The sequence below is a fragment of the Ornithodoros turicata genome, chromosome 7, assembly GCF_037126465.1.
Source record: "Ornithodoros turicata isolate Travis chromosome 7, ASM3712646v1, whole genome shotgun sequence".
NCBI lineage: Eukaryota > Metazoa > Arthropoda > Arachnida > Ixodida > Argasidae > Ornithodoros > Ornithodoros turicata.
The window spans coordinates 19,083,863-19,106,997 of NC_088207.1; the positions used below are offsets into that span (position 1 = coordinate 19,083,863).

Genomic DNA, 23,135 nt, shown 5'->3' on the forward strand with positions numbered 1-23,135 from the left:
TCCCATATATCCCACTCTTTCTCACTATACTTCGTTTTCTTTTTTGTTACTTCACCATTAATCCCACTAATCCCGTCACAGATACAGGACCCACGCCCGTCGTGATGCAAAGTATATCAGTCAATAATTCGTCATAGGTATAACGCCGCACCAATGAATCAGCATTGAGGCGACATCCTCGAGATTACGCATTTCGAATCAAATTCTATCACTCTGGCCTTGACCGTGCGTGAGTTGGAGGACAACGGACCGATACTGAGCTAAATTGCACCTTTCAACCCAAGCAGCACAATGTACTGAAAGTCGAGTGCAATAGGGGTGGCCGGTATGTGTCTTATCAATGTTCTTTAGTTTCACGGGTCCGTTCAAAGTCTTCCACCTACCCGGCCACCCCGGGTTTTGCACTCGACTTTCAGTACATTGTGCTGCTTGGGAAGTTTCCCGAGCGACCAGATAGCGATAGCCGTATATTACAAACAATCGTTTCTAGTTCCTAGAAAAACTGGAGGAACATCCAGTATTGTGTTATCGTTGATCAGTATTCATTTATTTATTTATTTCGGCTTAATCGCCAAAGTCCGGAGGACAGTGATATGAGTATGATAAGAGGTGTGAGCGACCTAGGCACTTAATACCACTTCCCGACACTTGTCGCCGGTATCATTGTGCCGGCAACAAGAATAAGATGTCCGTTACAGTGGGTTCCCTGTTAAGTGGGGGAAACACAGTGTCACGTCGACGACGTAAGCGCCTGTGCGATGTGCTTTTGTAGATGACGCATCAAGCGTATCAGCTTTGCTTTGTAGATCTGCAAACGTATCAAAGCGGCGACTGCGCCCACAGACGCGGAGTACTGGAGAGTTCTAGTACGGCGAAATCAAGGGTGCACACAACGGAAGAACTCGATATTTACGGTTGCGAAATACCCGACGTCAAAATTTACTTTCTCGAAACAAGGAAAATCAAGGAGAATGCTCGACTGCTTCGTAAGATGATGATGATGATGATGATGATTCGGGTTTTCATGGCGCGTAAGATGATGTGCCGTGTTTAACAAACACGTCATCACTATTTAACCACTCGAGCTGACGGGTACTCGATGTCTGTCCAAGTCGTTTTAGCCAACGAAAGGCACATTAGGCACGTTAGGCTTGGCAGGGCGGACAAGACGGAGTAGCGTGTTGGTTAATTTATTACTATTTTAGTCCAAGTTGGGTGCTTGCATTTATACGTCCAAGTTACTCTACGTTCGCTGTCGGCAGTTTTCCGCGCGCGACTGCGCATTTTATAGTCAGAGCCATTTATTTACAGTATATAGTCTATTTTTCAAAGGGGATTTCGGTCACTTTACTTTTGAAAGGTTTGCGTTATCGGCGCACAAAGCGCTTTGCGTAGTTTGCGTGTGCCTATGGTGGTACCTCTCCAGTTATCTTTAATTGCTACTGCGCTGGAGTACCAAGGGCGCAGCAACCATATCCATTTCGCGCGGAATACGACAGTTCACTTTAGACGTTTCGACGACGGTGTCACATTTTGCATGGGGCGTACGCACGAGGCTGAACGCAACGCTAGACACTCTATTGGCTGTCTTCTGTCTGCGTCATCCACGTGTTCTCCAAACAATTTCTCTCCCCAACAACTCTGTATAATCCATTTTTTCTAATAAAATATCATACACTTCACAAAATTGTTCGTCATGTAAGAGCCATGAACAACCTCACGTGCATTACGACGTCTCCACATGAAGTGACACTAGCGATAAGGTGCCGCAATAGTGAGTTTTAGTATATCGAACGCTATCACCTCTTAATTTAATAATAGTTAATTTGATTAATTAATTTAAGTTTTCTATAACTTAGAGAGCATTAGTTGTAGCGCAAGCAGTCACCTTACATACACAAGGACGTAACGTGCTTGTCGCACAGCGCACACGCCAAAGCCACGTTCTGCGCATGTACTCAAACTCTCATATCATTAATGAGTTTTAGCATGTCGTACGCTGTCGCCTTTGCGTACGTGAGGGATTAGCGTGGTGGTTCTGAGCAACGCGCAAAGCTCTGTTTATGCCTTGCGCATACGCATAACCACCAACGCTATTCCTTGCGTACGCGAAGGCGATAGCGTACGACATACTACTATTACCAGTTGGTCAGACGCTGTGTATTCTGCGAGCAGACATTACGGTGCGCGTGAAATGAACCGCGACGCACAGCCAAAAAGGAACACATCTCTCTTGTACCTCAAGGTCACCAAGGGGTGCCGGAGGTGTTTCCTTGTCAGGAAATAAGGAATGAAAAAGTTCCGGAGAGTGCCTGGAACGCCATCACCTAGTTTCAACACATCGGAAGACGTTCACGGTAACGGTTCCGAAAGTGTATGATGACTCAACCGCGTTGTTCCTCTGAAATAGTTGACATCACATTAGTGAGCTTCATGAGTCTCCGACCGCCGTGCCCATTGTGCTGTCGAGGGGGGGGGGGGGGACTACTAACTGCGCGGTTTCAGCCCCTGGCTCTGCAGCAGTGGCGCCGGGACATCACGGATGAATCTCTGGCGTATTCGATAGAACCAAAATTGTCGTTTTCTTTCCCTGGCCGTTTATAACGCTCCAGTGTATGAAACCCACCCACACCGTCATTTCCATGAGTTTTACACATACCATTTACCTCTCCATCCTTCCCTTTTACTAGGGGATGAAGCTTTCGTACCGTTTGAACGGATTTTTAACTTCTTCCAAAACATTGGTCTTTTAAATGCACTCTAGTTTTACAGCTTTCTTTTATGCCTTTCGATTGGTAATGCGTTATTTTTAATGAAATCCTTATACCTTTTAATGAATCACTGGATCATTTTCTCTTAAACTGTTAATGCTTTTATCATGGTCTTGGCGCATTATGGCCATAGTTACCGCTGCGCCATTAAAACACGAATCATCATCATCATCATCAGTTTATTACGCAATTTTACCTCCCTCCTGCGTGGACTCCGCCACAATGTGGCTTTCACCCCACAATTCAAATGCACGATCAGATGCTGTGACACAAGCCTCTGCTTCACCTGCGGTGCCGTGGCGAACACAAAGCACATTCTTATGGAATGTGCACCCAACGGCCCGCAAAGGCGGATACTGCGTGATGAGCTTGCTCGGATCAGCAAAAGACCGTTCAACTTCACTGCACTCACTAGGCCTCTATGAAGATCCTGTGATCCATTATCGGGTTCTTCACCTGTTCATGGACGTCCTGGCGTCCACTGGATTGCTCCAGACGCTTTAATTTGTTCTCGTGTTTTCATCCTTCCTTCATCATCTCCATATAATGTTCCACGTGCAATGGGGTAGGGTACCGCACCGCGGCGGAGAAACACCCCATCTCATCGTCAGCATGAATTGTTGTTGTTGTTTTAGTAGAGCGGAAGCATTCTACAAAAACAATACAATAAAGGAACCCTTATCGTGAACACCCCCCGGTACCAAAAACGCGCTATTGTTGAACTCGGATTCCGGCAGCTATCATTTACCTATAGAGTGATTCCGATCTACTAAAAATCGCTACTAACAGATGGTTGCCACAAGCTCGCATATCCGATTCGGAGAAGGTCACAGAGGATAAAAGAGTTAGGAGGAAAAACACTTCCTCGTTGCACGGATGCGACTTCAGGAGGAGAAAAGATACAGTCTGCCATACTTCCCACACGTGTTTGTGCATGTTTAAGGATAACAGCACCCGAGGCTGTACCGACGTAACTCGAATATCCGGCAACATATTAATCACGTTCCGGTTTCTGGTGGGCGTATTCCGGCTCATATGTGTCTCTATTCCCGAAACATCACGAATAGACCCTGAAGTTTTAGGGTTAAACCCGATTTTTCCTCGAATTTGCACCCCGAATCGAGGTTCACCGGTTTAGGGTTAAACCCGATTTCTACCCGCAAAACTGCACCTAAGCTAGGCACCTCACGGCAATGCCATACTAATTTTTCACAAAATACACGGTTGATCTCAACGTCTGATAACTCTGGATAGGCTGTACAACGAACGTTTGTTCGACAATAGAGCCCGATTTATCCCCAAATTCAGTCCGATGGTAATTTTTCCGCCCGAATTTGGATGAATTTTCGACATCAAGTGATTGACCCGAATTTTACCCCCCGAATTTGGAAAAAAATAAAACCCGAAAACTTCAGGGTCTAATCACGAAGCGTTTAATTTACGCTGCTCTATCATACGCTTGAGACCGCGTGTGACGCTGCATCGTTTCCTTTACCGTACCTTCGCAGGAGCGACATCCCAAAGGAATATTCTAGTAAAGGGAGAAAAAAAAAACTGCTTACGGTGCAGTAGCTTCTCCGCGTCACATGTTAAAGGTGCTGTAAAGATGCAGAGCTGCAATCTCATAAACTACTCTATCTATTCGATACACTGAACTCTCACTTAACTTTTACGAAACAATTTTCGTCCAAATTGTACTCATAGTTTTTTAAATTTCAATTGAAAATTTCGGTGTCGAAATCAAACTGCGCACTGCTCGTCAATTACGGCTGCAAAACTACATCGCATGCGCATAACGCTGCGTCTAAAACAAATGAAGATGCGTCTCAAACAAACAAAACAAATGAAAGAAACGGCTACGTGTCGGTACAGTGAACTAGAAAAGTACAGTGGAACGGCCGGCGCTCTCTGCGTGACTGTCGCGGCGTCGACAGTCAGCGGCGGCGCTGCAATCGACGACTATGGAGACGCCATAGACTTAGTAAAGGAGGAAGCGCGGAATAAAAAATACAATTATTATTGCAATTATAATTAATTGTTCTCAACAGAATAGAGAGAACAAAAAATCTCAATTCGCAAAATTGTTGAGACGCAGACGACACGCTCTGCAGAGCATGCCCGCGAGAGTTGGCGACAGCGGCGCCGCCGCAACTTTCGCCATTTGCTCTGACAGTCGTCCCAAGGTGCAATCCCCTTTGTTCGCTGCATTATGCCTCTTCTAGTTCACCGTAGTGTCGGCAAGCCATTCGAGAACATAGATCAATGTTGTTTGACACATTAGTGATGATTTCCCACCAGGCGTCGCCCTGAACCGTTTTAACGCCAATTTGACTTCCAAATTAGAACTACTTAGCGTTCCCTGCAACATGTGTTTACAACATGGGATTACAAGCAACAAGCTGTCATACTTTGAACATTTCGTAGACAAGTGAAATAAATATTCTATTCAACCACACCGCCAATATAACCTGGTCTCTCTGCTGCTTTATGATACTGCTTTACGCTTTACGGTACGCTTTACTGCGCTTTACGATACCAGACCACTCAATAACAAATGGAGTAGATAGGGGAGTAATTACAGCTTCTACTCCCCGAAATTGCAATTACTTCCCATTTTGATCCGCTGACCCTCGAAATTTGCTCCTTAATGGTCCCTAAACCTCGCACAAACTTCCTTGCAGTCCCGGAAGGCACTAGTGGTTGTAGTAATTCGTCTGTAGTCCCCAAAAAGAACTAAAATCACAAATATTCACTTAAAGTTCGGCAGTGCTGTGTGGGCGGTTTCGCTGAGCGGTCTTCCTCAGACGTTGATACAAATGTAAAGTCGGCTCTATGAAGTCGGCCTCGGACGCTTGATTCCCCGAGCAACGTACCGCCACAACAGCGCGTAGCCAGCCCGGTCACAACAAACCACCAACAGGAAGGGGGCATCCGTAAACACGAAACCATACTTCACACCATGCATGGGACGGACATGACACGGACGCTGAAGAAAACAAGGTAAAAAGAAAACAAAAGACAGAGAATACGCGGACACGGACGTCATGAGGGATCTCCTATATTTAGAGTCAATGAAGCCAACGTAGAGAGAGACCCTGAGAGTGAAGGCCGGGACGAAATAGACGTAAAAAATAATGGAACGAAGAATAGGTAATGTCAAGCAGACTGGGTGGAGCAGTATTCGCACAGTGCAGGGGCGGTGTCCATGAAGGCTCAAGGTCCATTTGTGCAGCAACGAGACCGTTACGGGACAACGGGAAAGTCGGAAACCGTATTTAGTGAGTCGAAGATACGACCTTTGCAGGCTTCGTTCACAAAACGTACCCCTTTATGCGCCAAGACAATCGCCATGATGACCATCCAACAACAGTCAGCAGCTCTACATGCACGACAATGGGATGAGGTATTTCGCCGCAGGAGCTCAGTGCATGTGGGTTAATATACAGGGCGTTCTTTCTTTTTAATCCTTCACAGAATATTTGAAAGCCACCTACTATATCACAGGTTTTCACAGGTGGGGTATGCAGCGAGGTAGACATCCTGATGTGGGAAAGAGCGAGGAACTACTGGACGACAAATTACATAAAATTCGTTAATTAACTCAGTAATTTGATATTTTCCAAGATTGCGAGATAACAGAATTTGAGGCAGTCATTATTTAAATCCGTCCTGTTTAAATATGTTTGAGATATAAATCGCCAAATGTTGCAACGCAGATGAGCCGAAACCGAAACTACCCAGTTCTCGAGCGCAAAGAGAGGGAAAGGGCCTTCATGTGGGATGGCCACGTGTTTTGTAGCGATCGAGCTGATTAGAATAAACGCTTATCTGTTGGCCAGATAGACCACTTTCCGATCCAGATAAGCCGAGAACTCTGTAGTTCTTGTTTCGGACTAATTTGCACACCAAAGTTTGGCGATTTTGTATCTCAAAGTACGTCCTCGTCTCGGGAATTTTAAGAAAGAAGGCGGATTCAAATAACGATTGCATCCAATTCTGCTGTCTCGCGTTTTCGCGAAAACAACTAACTAAAAAGCTAATTAATGAGTTTCACGTAATTGCGCGTCCATGTCGTCCAATGTTACGTTGAATATCGGGAACGGCGCGCCGCGCACTTAGCAGATGACACGGGTTCCGTCTTTTGCTGTCGTCTGCAACGCAATAGCTTTTTGACTCTGACGCGTGATGTTCCTTTACAATCAGCAGCGCACGAAAAAACGTGACGTAGAGCGCTCGCTGTTACGTGGCAGGAGAAAGCTACGATTTTGTGTGTGTCTTCCGCTGTAACATTACGGGGAATGTACGTACACGGTAAATCTCCATCGGACTGAAATGGAAAGCACCCTCTGTTCTTGCGCAGTAATTCCGGCCCGTCGTCATTTCATGCAGGCGGCTTCATCGTACCACATTGGAGCCAACGAAGGAAATGGGACGGCAGGGAGTGTTTCCTAACCTTGCGACGAGCAGCAAAAATAACTCATGCGTGAGACATGTAAAGCGTATCCCATTTCACTCGACTGGCTAGATGGCATGACATCGCACAATGTTACGTCACGCGAGGCAGTCGCATCGCCGAGCGCCGTAGTCGTCTTACGAAACTAACGTGGCGATGTAGGTGAAAGCAGGAGAAACTTTTGATCTCTGTTCGCTTCTGGAAATTCAAAGCGTCTTTCTCGTGCGTGAACGGACGAGACGCATCCGAGCGATGGCGCTTAGCACGCGATGTTTCTTTTCGCGTGTAAACTACGACGCACGAGAGCCGTCTGAAAAGCGTGTACTCGCATCCGTGAGATATGTATTCTTTCGAAAAGCTCTGCCGCGTCGGGGATGTATACGCCTTCAACGACTGCTCGTTTCACTCGCTTGACCTCTCGACGGTCACCTTCGTGCATGGGGCTCGTCCTTGTACGTCGTACGTGAACCGGTATCTAAATTATCTTTCTGTGTCAGCGGTGGTCAACCGTGGCTGACAGGATCAGTTCATTCGGAGGGTGTGAGTTCGAATTCCACTTGATGGACTGCTTCGAGGTTCTTTCGCTGTGGTCATTCCGACAGTTTTTCGTCGATTCATACCGCAGGTCCTTATAATTGCGAAGGAATGACTCGAAGAGGGAAGTAGATGGTGAAGCGAGTAGTCGCATTTATTCAGGTGAAACTGCAGTTTGGAAACGAAGTTCCACGTGGGTCTTGGTTTTCCAACCAGATCAATTTCATGTCCCGAGTTTTTAAGGACAGAAACTTTGGGACACATCTCAAAATCTCACAAACCAATCAAAAATACAAAACTCTTTCTCAGACATCGCATCGGTCGAACAATAGCTAATACAGTGAACCCTCGTTATTACGACCATAGTCGTTCCCTAAAATTTTAGTCATAATGCGGAATTGTCATATTAACGGGGGAGATTTGCAGGGGTTTCCCTGCATTGTTCCCCAGGAGTATGGTTGTAAAGCGCGTATGTCAGATTATCGGGGGTCATATTAACGAGGGTTCACTGTAGGGAGTTTTCGGGAACCGGTTGAGCTCACCCGGTACGATCAGTTGGGAGTAGGGTTGCCACCAGGCCGGTATTATACCGACACGGCCGGTTATTTGCGCGCTCTGCCGGTTGCCGGTAGGAAGGTGATACCGGCAGACTTTTACCGGTATTTGTGGCTCAAGACCTTTCATAAGGGCTTTTACGGGGTTTTCCCTTCAACATTTCACTACAGCTTGAATAGATCTGGAGCACAGACCCAACTCCGCAGTCACCAGTCGTTTTCTTAGTTATTCATTATTATGATTATTCATTGTTATTATTATTATCATTGTTATTCATTACGTCTTGTGTTCGGAGGGGACAAGAGCAGTGGTTGTGCAAAGCTGTTGGTGGTTGTGTCGAGCCAGCTAGAACGTTCCTCGCCCACTTTCCCTTTCCCACGAGCCTTTCCTCCTTTCCCTCTATTCCACCTCCTCTCCCTCAGCCGGTATTTTTCACTCCCAAAGGTGGCAACCCTATCAACGATGCTGAAACATGACCGCCGCGATGGATTCCATTTACTTGGCAGCAGTCAAGCATTCTTTGGATGGCCGTAATGGTTCCTTACAAAGATTCATTCCTCGGAAACCTCGCGGTGTGTTGATAGTTCTGGTTCAACATTAGTAAGATTAAAGGTCAGAAAGTCGCCGTAGAAAATATCGGAAGAGACCATTGCCGCCATTTTGAATGCCGTTCCATGTGGGGATGCCTGTGGTGTCTTAGAACTGTTCAAACGTTCCATTTCGTAGATTGTACATTGTCTTCTCGGTCGAATATACGTGTGGGAGTACGCTTATTATTGTTCCATGAAAGGATATTTACAGTGCATCGGAAAAAAATTTTCCTTCTACTCTTAACGAGAGATGGCGCCGCACGTGTCGCGGCGGTTGTTCCTCTTCAGTTCCCGAAAACTACTTTTGGCGGGTCAATGAACAACCAACGCTCCTCAACGCCCTTTCCCAATCATACGATACGTACAAAACAACACACAGTACGCATTATATCTGACCCCAACAGCTCCCAAAATCCCTAAGTTATTCATTTGGTTAAGAAATTACACTTAAAAGATTAGTACAAAGAAGCCAGCAACCACATGTACACAAACCTTCATGTTTCATCTTCCACAAACCTTGCACCTTTCGCATGTGCACAAAGGTAGACAGTCGCCGAGGTCGGATTTGTCACGGTGCCCACAATTACCCTTACAAGGCTATGTCCCTAATCGTCCCGTCGGCACATCCTTTACACCCACAGGAATGAGGCACACACATCCCGAGGTGCATCCATAGGGGCCTACGAGATGTGGGGAACGTGTCCCTGCTTTCCAAGGTTGTCGTCGGCGTCTACGGACAGGGCTAGCGTTGTCTATCCATGAAGACACAATGCCAAAAGAAAACACACGTGGGAGATCCCCAAGGTCACAGTTAAAGGTGGCGGAGCCGTAATGTGTTGTGCCCAACAGCACTGCTTTTGTCTGCTGTTCGTTCTTCTGCATTTAATAAAGGTGGTGTCCGGACAAAAAACGCAGTTGAACTGAAGGTGCGATCGGAATAGTGGGAGACTGAAATACATGTAGACGGAATATTTCGTTTTCAAACAGTTGGAAACGTTAGAAAATCGATTTAATGGGATTCTGTAGCCGGCTGCGCGCTCCCGGCTAAATTCAGGCAACAATGTGCGGACTGACGTCATTGGAGTCCGTTATGAAGGCAGGCTGTCCGTCACATAATGCGGCCTTCCGACTCGCAATCTGCTGCCGAACAGTCCCTGGAAGCATCTGCGTTCATGATTTCGGTGGTATCGAATAGCAACCAGCTTTGCGACGCCATCAGCTCAGCGATTGGGAATCTTGCCGGCAATGCCAATTACGTCATCGGAAGAGGTGAAGCAGGGAAGGGCCGTTTCAACCGGAAGCTGGCAGTTGGTTCCGAATTCGGTGTTTTTGATGTTTTATGGGGGAAAAAAACACGAACGAATTGCGGGAAACCTTTTTGGTGTTTTCTTCTTGGAAGGCATCTCCAAGTGGATGTCACGTTAAAGGGGCACTAAAATGCAAAAACAACTTGCTCTCAAATGAAAGTCTGTGTTTCAATTAGTACAATTCAAACAAACCTAGTTCACACAACGCTACCGTTTAGAAGAAAAACGTAATGGAAACAGAGCCGTCTTTGGCGGCAATGAATGGGATCCCCAGGAGACAAAGTATGGCTAGACATAGACAAAGCCATAGACAAAGATTGGCGGCATCCAATGAGAGAGCAGGTGAAGCGCGCGCATACCTGTCGTGCGTGTCTGGACTTGGAACGGGTCCGATCGTAGTGTTCCGTATATGCGCGGCACGATGCACCCTGCTGCATTTTTCAATACCGGTTCACTGAATTGTAGCCCACAACAGTTCTCGCGAATGTTCCACTGACGACATTTATCTTCACGTCCTTCGGACGGCGACGCCAGTCCGCTTTGGAACGCGCACTATGTTTTTTACCGGGACTGCTCCATGGCACTGCTTCGGCTAAAAACACCGATGCACGAGCTGAAGCGTCGTTTACTGCTTAGCACCGAAACAACATAGAGTCCGGTATAATTTTGATTGTACGAGGGGTGTTCAAGTCAAACCGAGACTTTTCATTTTTCGCAAAAATAAAATGAACTTACAGGCGAGAAATTAGTTATATTTTTCAACGTAATCTCCAGCTGCACTAATGCACTTGTCCCAGCGCTTCACGAGGGCTTGGATGCCAGCAGCGTAGAAATCCTTACTGGCGCGTAGCAGCCATGGTCGGACCGCATTCTTGACCTCGTCGTTGCAGCTGAAGTAGCAGCCCCCAAGGAACACCTTCAGTGACCCCAAGAGATGGAAATCGCTGACGCCGAGGTCTGGACTGTAAGGGGGTTATGGCAGCAACTCCCAGCCAAGTTCCTGTAAGGTGTGTGTCGTGAAATGCGCGGTATGCGGGCGTGCATTGTCCTGTAGGAGGAGGACTCCTATGGTGATGAGGCCCTACCGCTTTTGCTAAGCGCCTTATGCACATCCCTGAGAAGCTGGCAGTAATATGTACTATTGATCGCACTATATATGCACTATTCATATCGAGACATGTTATCCGTCGGTCCTTGAGGATCAGGCGCTCCACAAGTTGGATGTTCTCAGGAACTCTGATACTGGGCTCTGAGCCGCCCCGGCCTGGATCGTCCTGCACTGATGTACGGCCGCCTCGGAACCGTTTGCACCACTCAAACGCTCTGTATCGTGGCCATACTGAGCCTGAAGTCTTCTGTGAATTTCAGATGACTTTACGCCTTCATTCACGAGAAATTTCACGACAATTCGCGGTTCGATGTGCGCGCTCACTTCGTTGTCGGCCATCTTGTCCAGCACATGTCTTCTGTTTTGCACAAACTTTGGACCACCACGTGGTGAACACGGAGGCCTGTCCCGTGTGAAAATGACGAAAAAGAAGTAGAAAGTCCCGGTTTGACTTGAACACCCCTCGTAGCTTCGAAACGGAATCAAGGTTTTGAATTGTGATAACAAGTACGCAATTAACATAGCGCGTAACGTAATTTGAAGTCAACTTGCTTTTGCATTTTAGTGCCCCTTTAACTTTATAGTTCCGGATTCCTCGCGGACACCACTTTTAACCGTCTCAGCTTCTACTCTACGTAACCGTGGCTGTTTTCAGCTGCATAGAGCACCGGCTGCTGAAAGGGACGGCTAGGCCGTAAATAAACAATGGGAGACGAATCGCTGCCTTCGACTCCCTACATCAGAAACCCTTCCGAATTAATCAGATAGCCGTCCATAATAAACGGGTATTCCGCCCATCACGTTGCACGTTATATCCAAGTAGCCACTGACGGCACATTACAAATAAAATGAACTTGACCGAGTGAAAGGCTGCAAGACCTACATTTCCAACTGTCCATAACTTACGAGTCTGCGTGATACGTGGGCTCGCGTCTCGTAGAGCTCGGCAAGAACACGCCACTCAAACCAAATCCCGAAATTGAAACGCCCACAGTATCGCGTTATATGCAAAAGCGTGCGGTAATTTATTGGCTCGGACCGTTCGGCGCGGAACCGTCGGCGTGCTCCACATGTCCCGGCGAAGGATTGTGGCAAGGACACACCATTGAGAACGAGACAAGAAGAATCAATCTGTTTGATAAAACATTCATTAGGTTACTTCGCATTCTGTTCGACGACGTGAGGGACGCCAATGAGCGAGACTGCACCTGCATGATTGCCTCGAATGCCTCATGTAATTAATTACCACTCCGGAACACAATTCGTCACTGGAATACGTGATACTGAGCTGATTAGTAGTCAGCCGTTTGAAAAGCTGTGCCATGTACTCTTCACTATTTTAGTGTGGCTGCTTGTCATTTAATAATGTCCAGACGGAGCCCACTATATAATCCGATCGGATCGTCAGGCAAAAATATTAGAAAGGGACTGCGAGGACGCGTCAGTGGGCGTGGTCAACAGAGAGTCTCAAACAGCTACCCGTGCACGACGCTTTAAACGCAGAGTCGCAGTGTTATTAGGGATATTGACGTCAGAAGTCTTAGATGATGACGGCACATTCTGAGGAAAAGGTCGCGAATGAAAAACGTGCGTGCAGGTGCAAGTTGTTCTTCTTTTTTTTTTTCTGCAACCCCAGAGCTGTTTGCTATGGCTTGCGCTCCACATGCGTTCACTCTAACGGGGAAATATAGTATGTTTAGTCTTTTCGGGGACTATAGTTGTTAACCCTCCGGGACTAAATACGAGGGATTAAATGAATGACAGAATGGGCGAAAAGGGCATTTCTGGTTTTGCCCTCGCGGTCCTCATCAATGGAAAGAGTTTGTATACAACTGATATGTGAAGTTATAAAATATATTCTGTCATGCATGGGGCGCAATTTGTCAAGGAGGAGTCACTAACCATTCCTTACACTGTAGAGAGAAAATTGTTTAATTACATTGCCTTGTTTCATCAAGTTCCCACAGGGAATATTTAGATAGAGACTACTATAGAGACCCCTACTATAGGGACCAGAGAGAATACTAGAGAGAGAGAGAGAGATTGGTAGTAAATAGAGAAAAATAAATAAGAATAAAATATGAAAAATAAAAAGAGAGAGTGTCTCTCTTTTTTATTTTTTTTATTTTATAGTTCACACACTTGTGAATAAGTCTTCGGGGCAATGGACTAAAACGGACAGTAACTGTAATTAACGGGACCAGAAGCTCTAATTACTTCCAAATTCGCTCGTTTTTATATATATATATATATATAAAGTACAGGGTGTGTGCAGAAAAACGTGACCCGCATTTAGGCACATAGCTTGTTGCCTACCTAACTAACGAACTTCCGGTGGCGCACGATGGCGCATTTATGCGTGCGAAATCTGTAGAAAAATTGTGGAAGCCATACCCAGCTTAAAAAATAAACGGAACAGCGAAAACGTCGGCTTCCGTGCATCAGAATAGGGCAACATGGTGGACAACAGGGTGTATGTGAAAGGGCAACATGGTGCACGTAGGAGAGTTGTGTTCAAGTACCGCTAGGGGAGCTATCGGTGCATAAATCGAAACGATGTCCCACATGGATGCTCATCGGCAGTACCCCTAGCGGTGCCTGCACATAATTCTCATGAGACCGAAATGCACTACCATGCACTGTCATGACCGCCCTATTCTAATGCATGGAAGCCCATGTTTTCGCGCGCTGTTTATTTTTTTACACTGAGTATGGCTTCCAGGATATTTTTGTAGCTTTCGCACGCATAAATACGCCGTCGTGCGCCACCGGAAGTTCCTCGGCTAAGTAGACAACGAGTTACATGTAAAAATGCGGGTCATGTTTTTCTGCACACACCCTGTATATATTGGCGGTGTCTCATGACAGTACATACGCGTCGCGAAGACTTCACTGTCGTCAATGTCTAGTAGAAAAAGAGCTTCTTGCCGTGAGTTAAAAGAAAAGAAGCTAATCCGAAAAAGGTAGTTTAATAGGTGCCGTAATTGTGGTCACCAATGTGTACGCAAAGTATACCGTGTTCCTGGAACTCTATTTCAGCTCTGCCTGCTACTTTTATATACGCGGCAATAAACCGGTCAGCGCTTACAGATGAGCATGTCCAACTTCCTTCCTTGTGTCCGTAACTGGTGCCAGAAGGGTTAATGCGGTCAGAAGTGAGCGCGAAGCAGTCAGGCAAATATTCACAGATGATTATAGTTTCTGCGAGGTACGTCTAGTATAAACGTGTTGCCCTGGTGCATTATGGCGTACGATTTCAACTAGCAACGCGTGTATGTGGCACAATCATTATCGTCATCATCATATCTTCTATTCTATCTACAGGGTGTGTGCAGAAAAACATGACCCGCATTTAGGCACATAGCTTGTTGCCTACCTAACTAACAAACTTCCGGTGGCGCACGATGGCGCATTTATGCGTGCGAAATCTGTAGAAAAATTGTGGAAGCCATACCCAGCTTAAAAAATAAACGGAACAACGAAAACATCGGCTTCCGTGCATCAGAATAGGGCAACATGGTGGACAACAGGGTGTATGTGAAAGGGCAACATGGTGCACGTAGGAGAGTTGTGTTCAACTACCGCTAGGGGAGCTATCGGTGCATAAATCGAAACGATGTCCCACATGGATGCTCATCGGTAGTACCCCTAGCGGTGCCTGCACATAACTCTCATGAGACGGAAATGCACTACAATGCACTGTCATGACCGCCCTATTCTAATGCATGGAAGCCCATGTTTTCGCGCTCTGTTTATTTTTTTACACTGAGTATGGCTTCCAGGATTTTTTTGTAGCTTTCGGACGCATAAATACGCCGTCGTGCGCCACCGGAAGTTCCTCGGCTAAGTAGACAACGAGTTACATGTAAAAATGCGGGTCATGTTTTTCTGCACACACCCTGTAGAAGAATGTCGGGATGATTGTTCTCACTGTTGCTATTCCGCGGGTAGTATGTTCACGTGGAAACTGGCACGTGAAAGATGTGAAGGCATCATACGAGAAATTCCAAAGCCAAAGAAGAAGCGCCGAGGGCGGTGGAAATGTGGGTGAGGTAAACATTGCTTCCAGCACCGTGTGTCGGAGATTTCCGGCGCAAGTCAAAAGAACCCCAGCTGGTCCAAATTATCCGCAGTTCTACCCTGCGGCACGTGCAACATGTCGCCACATTGCGCAGGCGAACCTTACGTGTGACATCACGGTACCATTACCATTACCACGGTACGCGCTGCCCGCTTCCAGCGTGGCCAACCACGGCGAGCAGTTTTCATCTTCACCACCACCACCACCAAAGAAGAAGCCATGTATCATGCATGAAAGCAGGTAACCCAAAGCAACGACCCTCTATGATGAACGCACGTATAATCACGCTTGTACCACGATGCAAATATTAAAAATTATTATGTGAAGGATTTAAAAATATTGAAAAGTAATTTCTCCCTCCCCAAGCCGGGATACCGTCAGATAAAATATTTTCTCTCTCTCTCTCTCTCTCTGTCCATATCGCATTGGGGTACACTCTTAAAAAAAGGGTGTACTTTAACTCCTTTTTTTGCTACATATATAACACCCTTTTGGAGAGTACAATTACGCTCAAAAGGGTGTCTCCTCACTCTCTCAAGGGAGTATAGCATAAAACCTTCTCCTTGCCGGGGAGTAATATTATATACTCTCGAGTAGGGAGAAAGGTGTTATGCTACTCCCTTGAGGGAGTGAGGAGACACCCTTTTGAGCGTAATTGTGCTCTCCAAAAGGGTGTTATATATGTGGCAAGGAAAGGAGTTAAATTACACCCTGTTTTTTAAGAGTGTAGGTTAGCCCCCACGTTGTTGCCCCTTCATTCTTAACAGGTCATTCGGTGGAAACAGCATGGTCCTAGTGGTCCTGGTAAACAAGTACTACGCATCTTTGTCTGTACCACCATCTTTGGTCCGCAAGTTTATCTTTCACCGGAAGCGTTCTATGGATAGTTTCGAAAATATCAAGCGCAAGCCCGACGGAATACTGCAGGAAACTTATCACATCTCATGCAATCAGCAGAATGCAGAACTCGAACCTCACGCTGCGGGAGTCCCCCCCCCCCACCCTCACACATACTTTTTTTGTGTGTGTGTGTCTATGTACGGACAGGGTTTCTAGCAGGGATCGGAACCGAAACTGAACCCGAACCGAAAACCGGAAAAAACCGTTATTTTCTGACGAACCCGAACCGAACCGTACCATACCCGAACGATTTTTTGCTTGTCCTGAGCCGAACCGGAACTGAACCGAAAATAATTGATACGGTTACCGGTTCGGGAATCGGTTCAGAGGTGAATTAATTGTACTACTGACCGACCTTTTTTTTTTTTTTGCTCACCTGAACGGTTATCTCACGCCTTTCTCTTACAATCGTGTACGGTGAGCGTAAGCTTGCTTGCACGTAGCAAAATTACTGCCCGTGGACCGGTTAAACCGAGGCCGAAAAAAGTAACTGTTCGAATCCCTGTAAATGCTCCGACCGCTGACATATTTTTTTTTGTCTGTGTATGTGCGGGGGTTCTCCCTGAGCCGAACCCGAACCGAACCGATATACCTGAACCGGTTCAAGCTGATAATTTCGGTTCAGCGGAGCTAAACCCGAACCGAACCAATATGCCTGAACCCGAACCGGACCGAAAAAAATACCGGTTCCGATCCCTGGTTTCTAGTATATTTACGCTGAAATTTTTAACAGACGTGCGCTATACTTCGCACAAACATGGACCGGTACCGTTGCAACCCTTCTGACACAAAAAAGTTACGCATCTGTTATTCACGTAGAGGATGATGCTTTCGCTATAGGAGCTAGCTCTAGCTTTTCGATTTCCGTTTGTGTGGTTCGTTTTCTTTTCTCCCCCGAATTCAGGGACACGATTCTCCATTCAGCACATCAGCTGTCTTGCCTCATATTCATTTCTTCATTATGTTTAGCTATTTTCTTTTTTTTTAATTTACCGAATTCCGTAAGTATAGACTGCCTGACATTGTTCGGGTCATTTTGTACTGCATGCGGGTAGCGCCCCTGGCAACCGCGAAGCAAGCGTGGCTGTGACCGTGATGGGGAGAACAAGCGAGACTAACACAACCACACGGCGTATACTGACGTGGTTAGAAGGAGGAAGGATAACAGGAAACAGTGGGTGGTGCAAAGGCATAATAACCCACTCTCATTCAGAAAAAATGATATATCAATCATTTTTTTTATCCTTCAAGTACATCATTTGATGAGATCAATGACATACTGGTCAATCAATGACATGCGTCTCGCGCCTGAACACCTATAATGTCGAATAGAATATCCTTGGCAGACAATAAAGACCAGGGCCGGCGAAAAAGGGGGGGGGGGGGGGGGGTAAGGCGACCGCCTTAGGGCCGGGGCACGAAGCCCTCATCCAGGGATTACTTTTTTTTTAATATCAAGTATGCACTTAATCGCGCACGCGACGTTCGACTAAAGCAGAAATGAGAGAAGAATGTGTTATGTGCCATTCCGTGGTGTGATGAGAAAAAGTCCCACTTTTGAGAAAAATCCGTCAACCCTGCAAGTTGTACCGAGGATTTCGCACCCTTTTCCCCTGCTGCCATTTCTCGTACGGCTAAAATCTCCCACTGCGAAAATCTTATCATTTCTTATCTTTTCATTACTGCTGGTGTGAAACAAGCCCTGCCTTTGCCTCAGGCCCCGCACACCCCTTGCACCGGCCCTGATAGAGACATGGGGTCTGACGCGAACCCTCATCGTACAGGTGCGCACGTATTTTCTCTTGAGGGACACGGAATTTAAGGCAAATAACCAGTTTCTTTCTTCGAAAATCTGAACAGTAGTTAGAATTAATTAAACCGAAAAAACGGCGCAAACGGGTTTGGAGCAACATACACCAATATACTGATGCGTGCGCGAAAGAAGATGTCTATCGAAAAAAGAAAAAAGAAGATAGACTCATCCCATAATCACCATGTGTTTGAATATTAATTCCACTTCTCTTACTTTTTTTTTAGAATCACGCCAAGTCAATCAACCGCTCCCAAATTCAAAGCTCTGTGACGTCATATATGCTCCAGTGTACACCATATCGTTCCCGCATGCATAAACACCAGGACCGACACCAAGGATTCTGTCTTCAACAGACAACACGAGTTGAACACCACTGAACATTGAACACCGCGAGTTGATGCTGTCATCCACTTTGTCATGTTGCTGGTCAAAAGAAATGTGTCGGCCTGCAATGTTTTCGCTCACTTTTCTTCTTGTGTGCCACACATAATGTGTTTTATAACACACATGCCCATAAAAAGCCGTAATAAAGACGAGTCATTACATCAGAAGGCGGATCCCGTGACTAAGCTGATGACACGCGCGCGCAACGCAGCTGATTTGTGAAAGAGACCCGCTTGAGTGTCCGTAAAGAAAATAAGTGACGGTACAAAGGTGTTGCGAAGAATTATGAACAAAAAAAAAAGTCAGTTTGCCGGATGTTTTTACCCTGATGAAATTTCGCCGCACGCGCAAGAAAACGCAGGTGTTTCATTTCGGACAAAACGCAGAAGAGCTGCAACTTTTGCCAGAGTTACGTGCACCACACTCTGCACCAGGTTTTCAATCCCAATGTGTACGGTAGCCTTCTTTGTGCAGTATGCTTACCACTTCACTTAATAAACCGGAAATGATAGGTGAACGCCCTTTGCAGAAGGCGCTTTGCTCGGTTGTAACGTTACGAAATACTTTAAATTAAACGTGTGGACTTTAAGAAAGTCGAAAGAAAGAAACTCAGTGCCTTAGGTGCGTACTCTTCTAGCACCGACGAATTATGTTCATCAATTTTAATTACTTGCAATCACACACACTTGCATACAGCATCTCGAGCATACTAAATGAGAAATCTGCGCGGAATAATTTGCACCCAGAATTAAGGATCAGTGTCACGACAAAGGAACTAAAATGCCAAGTTCAGCTCATGGTTTACAAGATCAATAAGGACGGGAAAATTATGTATCTAGTTACCAGAACCAGAAAGAGGGCGAAATGTATTCAGGGGCGAAAACAATGGCTTTGGCAACCCCCTTATTCGATCAGTTCCGGTGCGTCACACACGGTCCAAACTTCCCCATGCGCTCACAAAACTATGAAAACACTGCATGCTCGCCTTCGCTCTTGGAATTGAAAAACGTGGTCTGTCCCCATGATTCTTGCAACACGACGCTGTAATGCAGCCCAATATAACGAGAATTTCCTCAAATAAAGTTTCTGGACGCTGTGCACGGACACATCACGCTCCACGTGGCATTGGAAATGGGAGGAACGAGGATGACAACCTCTACATTTTCACCTCCGACACCGGGAGTTACACAGACAAGCACGTGTTCTGGACTTGTGCCATCTCCCGAGACGATATGCTCCTAATGACAGTTCTCGACTGACTAATATTCGGACGAGCATTGGCCTGGAATGGACCATGCGAGACACCAATGGCGCAGTGTGCACACAGGTAGATGAAAGTAAGGTCGGCCAGCGAAATTTGCATAAAATACGTACTGTAGACAAAAACATTTTCGTGCTACGGTAATCCGAAAGCGGTTCGGCTGCTATGTGACACCGAGAAGTTTTTCTTTCGTCGTTCTTTAACCGGACGATTTGACGAGAACACTGCGAAAGCGAAGTGACAGTGGGTCACTATATCTCTCGCCACCTGTTGGCCATGATTGTGAGAGCTTCGCTGCGGAGGTGAATGCCCATGATACCTACATTCTTTCCTCTCCTGGCGCAAACTCAACATACAGTGCAGTGGGACCACATCGGTAAATTACTCTTTTGGAACATTATGCGTCGCCATAGCCAAGTTCCCAGAAGCGATGAGCGAGTGTAAGTGGATAGCAACGTGTTCAGGAGGACGGTTCCGAAAACATGACAAGCACGCCGTCCTATGTGTTTTGAAGTGGCTGACACCACGTTGCTGATCTTTCACTACTCAGCTGCCTTTAGCAAATCGTTTTCGTAGAGAGATCCCGATCTACTAAAGCGCGCTATTATTTCGTAACAGGTCCGCCGCGAACAAGCGAACGAACCGTTGATGTAACAAGCAGCAAGTGAACCGCCTTAGGCCCTCTGTTAGAGACCCAGTTCTGAGTCGCTCCATGACAGATATCTACAGATTGGAACATACATGCAAATGTATCCAATCTTCTGCGTAGAGTAGTGGCACCTCATCCCTTTATCGTCCTATAAACGTCACAGGGCAGACATCCATAGGAAGTCACAGGTGCAAAAATTGAATAAAAACGCAGCAGACGCTCTTTGGCGTCGTCACATTTGTTGCCCGATATCATTTTTTATTTTGCAGCAGAGTATAGTACTAGCACCCGATTGATGTGTGCCACCACTGAACTATTTTTTATACGCAATGTGACAATAAGTTTTGGGGAAATCATACCCCAATGGTACACCGATCCAGACGTCGACAACCTCTACAGAGCGCTGTAACCCTTAACCGTATTCATAATTACATGCCCAAATCATTTGTTCACAGTTTACCTCCTCCTCCTGACAAAAAAAAAGAAAGAAAGACGTCAACGCAGCAAAAAACATTAACAATTATACTCTTTTTGCGCTGTCTCTCTCTCGCGCGCTTTATTATTATTATTTTTTATTATTCTGCATTTCGCTTTCTGTTGTTTGTATGCATCGCCGCTTCCACTTCACTTTACGCCCTGCTTTCCGACCCAACCAATCCGAGTCTAACGTGCTGGAACTTTGTAGACGTACCAAAGATAAAAAGCAACAGAAAGCGTATCTCAACTGTTACTAATCGCCCCCCTCCCCCCCCCCATTCCACGGATGACAGCACATGCACAAGATAAGGAAAAATGAGTAACAGGCCTACCTTGTAATTGGCATCACACGGGACAGACGATCAGATGTAATCAAACACACCGCACGAAGCGATAAAAAGAAGCACACCACAATCCAAAACAACGTGCCAGACGCGACGGAGCAAAGACAGCTCGTGTCGAACGTAGCAGAACAGATACAACACACGCGCCTCTCCCAACCGAGTGGTATCGTGACTGGTAAGCCAAGCCGACTCCCCAGAGAAGAACAACTCCCCCCTCCCCCCCTTTCCTCTTCTCTCCTCTCCTCTCACAACTTTGGGAAAGGAGGGTGCATGTGACCTCGTGACGCCGTGCGAGTACGTCGCTTCCGGCGGCGGGGTCCCCTTTCAAGGTTGGGGACGGCTAGGTCATCGCACGGCACTTCCTGCTCGAGCGCCTACTTACACTTTGAGCATTTGAAAACAAGTTAGCGAAGGAGGAGTCACTTCCGTATGCGTTGTGGTGGGAGACGTGCGCCCGTCGGCCCCAGCTGTCTTTATTCCGGAATGGGAAAGCGGGCCTATTGTCGCGAAGAGTTGGGGGGAAGTATGATCCGACTGGGCACGACGGCCACTGTGGCTGTACGTGTCGTACACGGATGATAGGGCGAAGTTGGTTGGGACAAGATGACCCAGGCAGTGGCGTAGCCACGGGGGGGGCTAGAGGGGGCTGGCTAGGGGGGGCTAGAGCCCCCCCTACCTGCCACGGACCGACCCACAGAAATCGTGCAAATCCGAGAACATAATATATGTGTGTGTGTGTGGGGGGGGGGGGACCAGTGTGACGATCGCGAAAGTTCTGGCAGTTCATGGCGTCTATCTAAGAAGCACTCTTGAATGGTTTTCAAAGTATGAGCTTTTCAAAATACTTCCAATCTCGTGACACCACCCCATTGGTCATGACAGCCTATACATGTAATCGTATTGTGAACGTCTAAATAAACTATTTTCGTTCCTTTTTTTAATCCTCAGTTTGCAGTGTGCACAAGTATGTGTGTGTTGTCGACACAGGATCAGCGGGGGGAAGGGGGGGCGAGTTTTCGTATCGAGCCCCCCCTACCTTGGAGGTCTGGCTACGCCACTGGACCCAGGCAAACCGGGTGACATCGGAGTGACAGTAAATTAACCTCTCACACTGCCTTCTTTTCTTTTCTTTTTTTTTTTTTTGTGCGTGAATCGTCACTAATATGATTATTTTTTATAATTGTTCAAAGTATGTGGGTTATTGTGTACCTATTTGTCGTGTATTGTACATACATGTGTACTATGAGAGAAAAAAAGTAGGTATTTTTTTTTATTTTTTTTTTATGAGCAGATGCATTGTCGCATCCCCCTTTAGGTATTGAATAAACGGAGGTTTATGCAAATTTACGATGCAATTTAAGGAGCTGGGGAGTAAATTTCGGGGTTGGGGACTAGATGGGGAACAATTACAATTTAGGGAAGAGTATGTGCAATTGCTCCCGAAATTAATGATTTCTTCTTAGGTTGTAGGTACGTAACCCGAACATCATATCCATGGCGTATAAGACCTCTAAGTTGCACAACTAGGTCAAATTCTTTTTTTTTTTTTTTTTTGCTTAGTGTCGAGTACATTTTCATGTCACAATCAATTAAAAGACAACGTGAAATTAAGCTTGCCTAAATATCGGCTGGCCAAATGCTACGCCTATCAAGCAGAGAAATGGCATTGGTGGGCGGTGGAGCCGGCGGGAACCGGCTGGCTGTCCTCGGCCTAAGCCATGCGGCAGAGAAATGAGATTCGTGGCAATGTTCGCATTGTTTCGACAAGTGCACATATGACGAAGCACTCAGAGTTGCCCACCTTAATATAGGGTCTCAAGTTTCACTACCTGCTCATAGGGAGAATTTTTCCATAAAAACATTGCTTAAAAAGGTGTTCTTCTAACAAAAGATGAGCACACGGTCAAG

The 23,135-nt window shown here is 46.3% G+C and overlaps 1 protein-coding gene across 1 annotated transcript in view; it reads right to left on the reverse strand.

Moving 5' to 3' along the window:
- LOC135400276 (sodium-dependent transporter bedraggled-like) overlaps nucleotides 1–21,411 on the reverse strand; it is a 109,602-nt gene extending 88,191 nt beyond the window's left edge. Inside the window, exon 1 of the mRNA XM_064632063.1 lies at nucleotides 21,216–21,411. The gene's annotated coding sequence lies outside the window, so the exon portion shown is untranslated. The remainder of the gene's footprint in view (nucleotides 1–21,215) is intronic.
- Nucleotides 21,412–23,135: the final 1,724 nt, after the last annotated feature.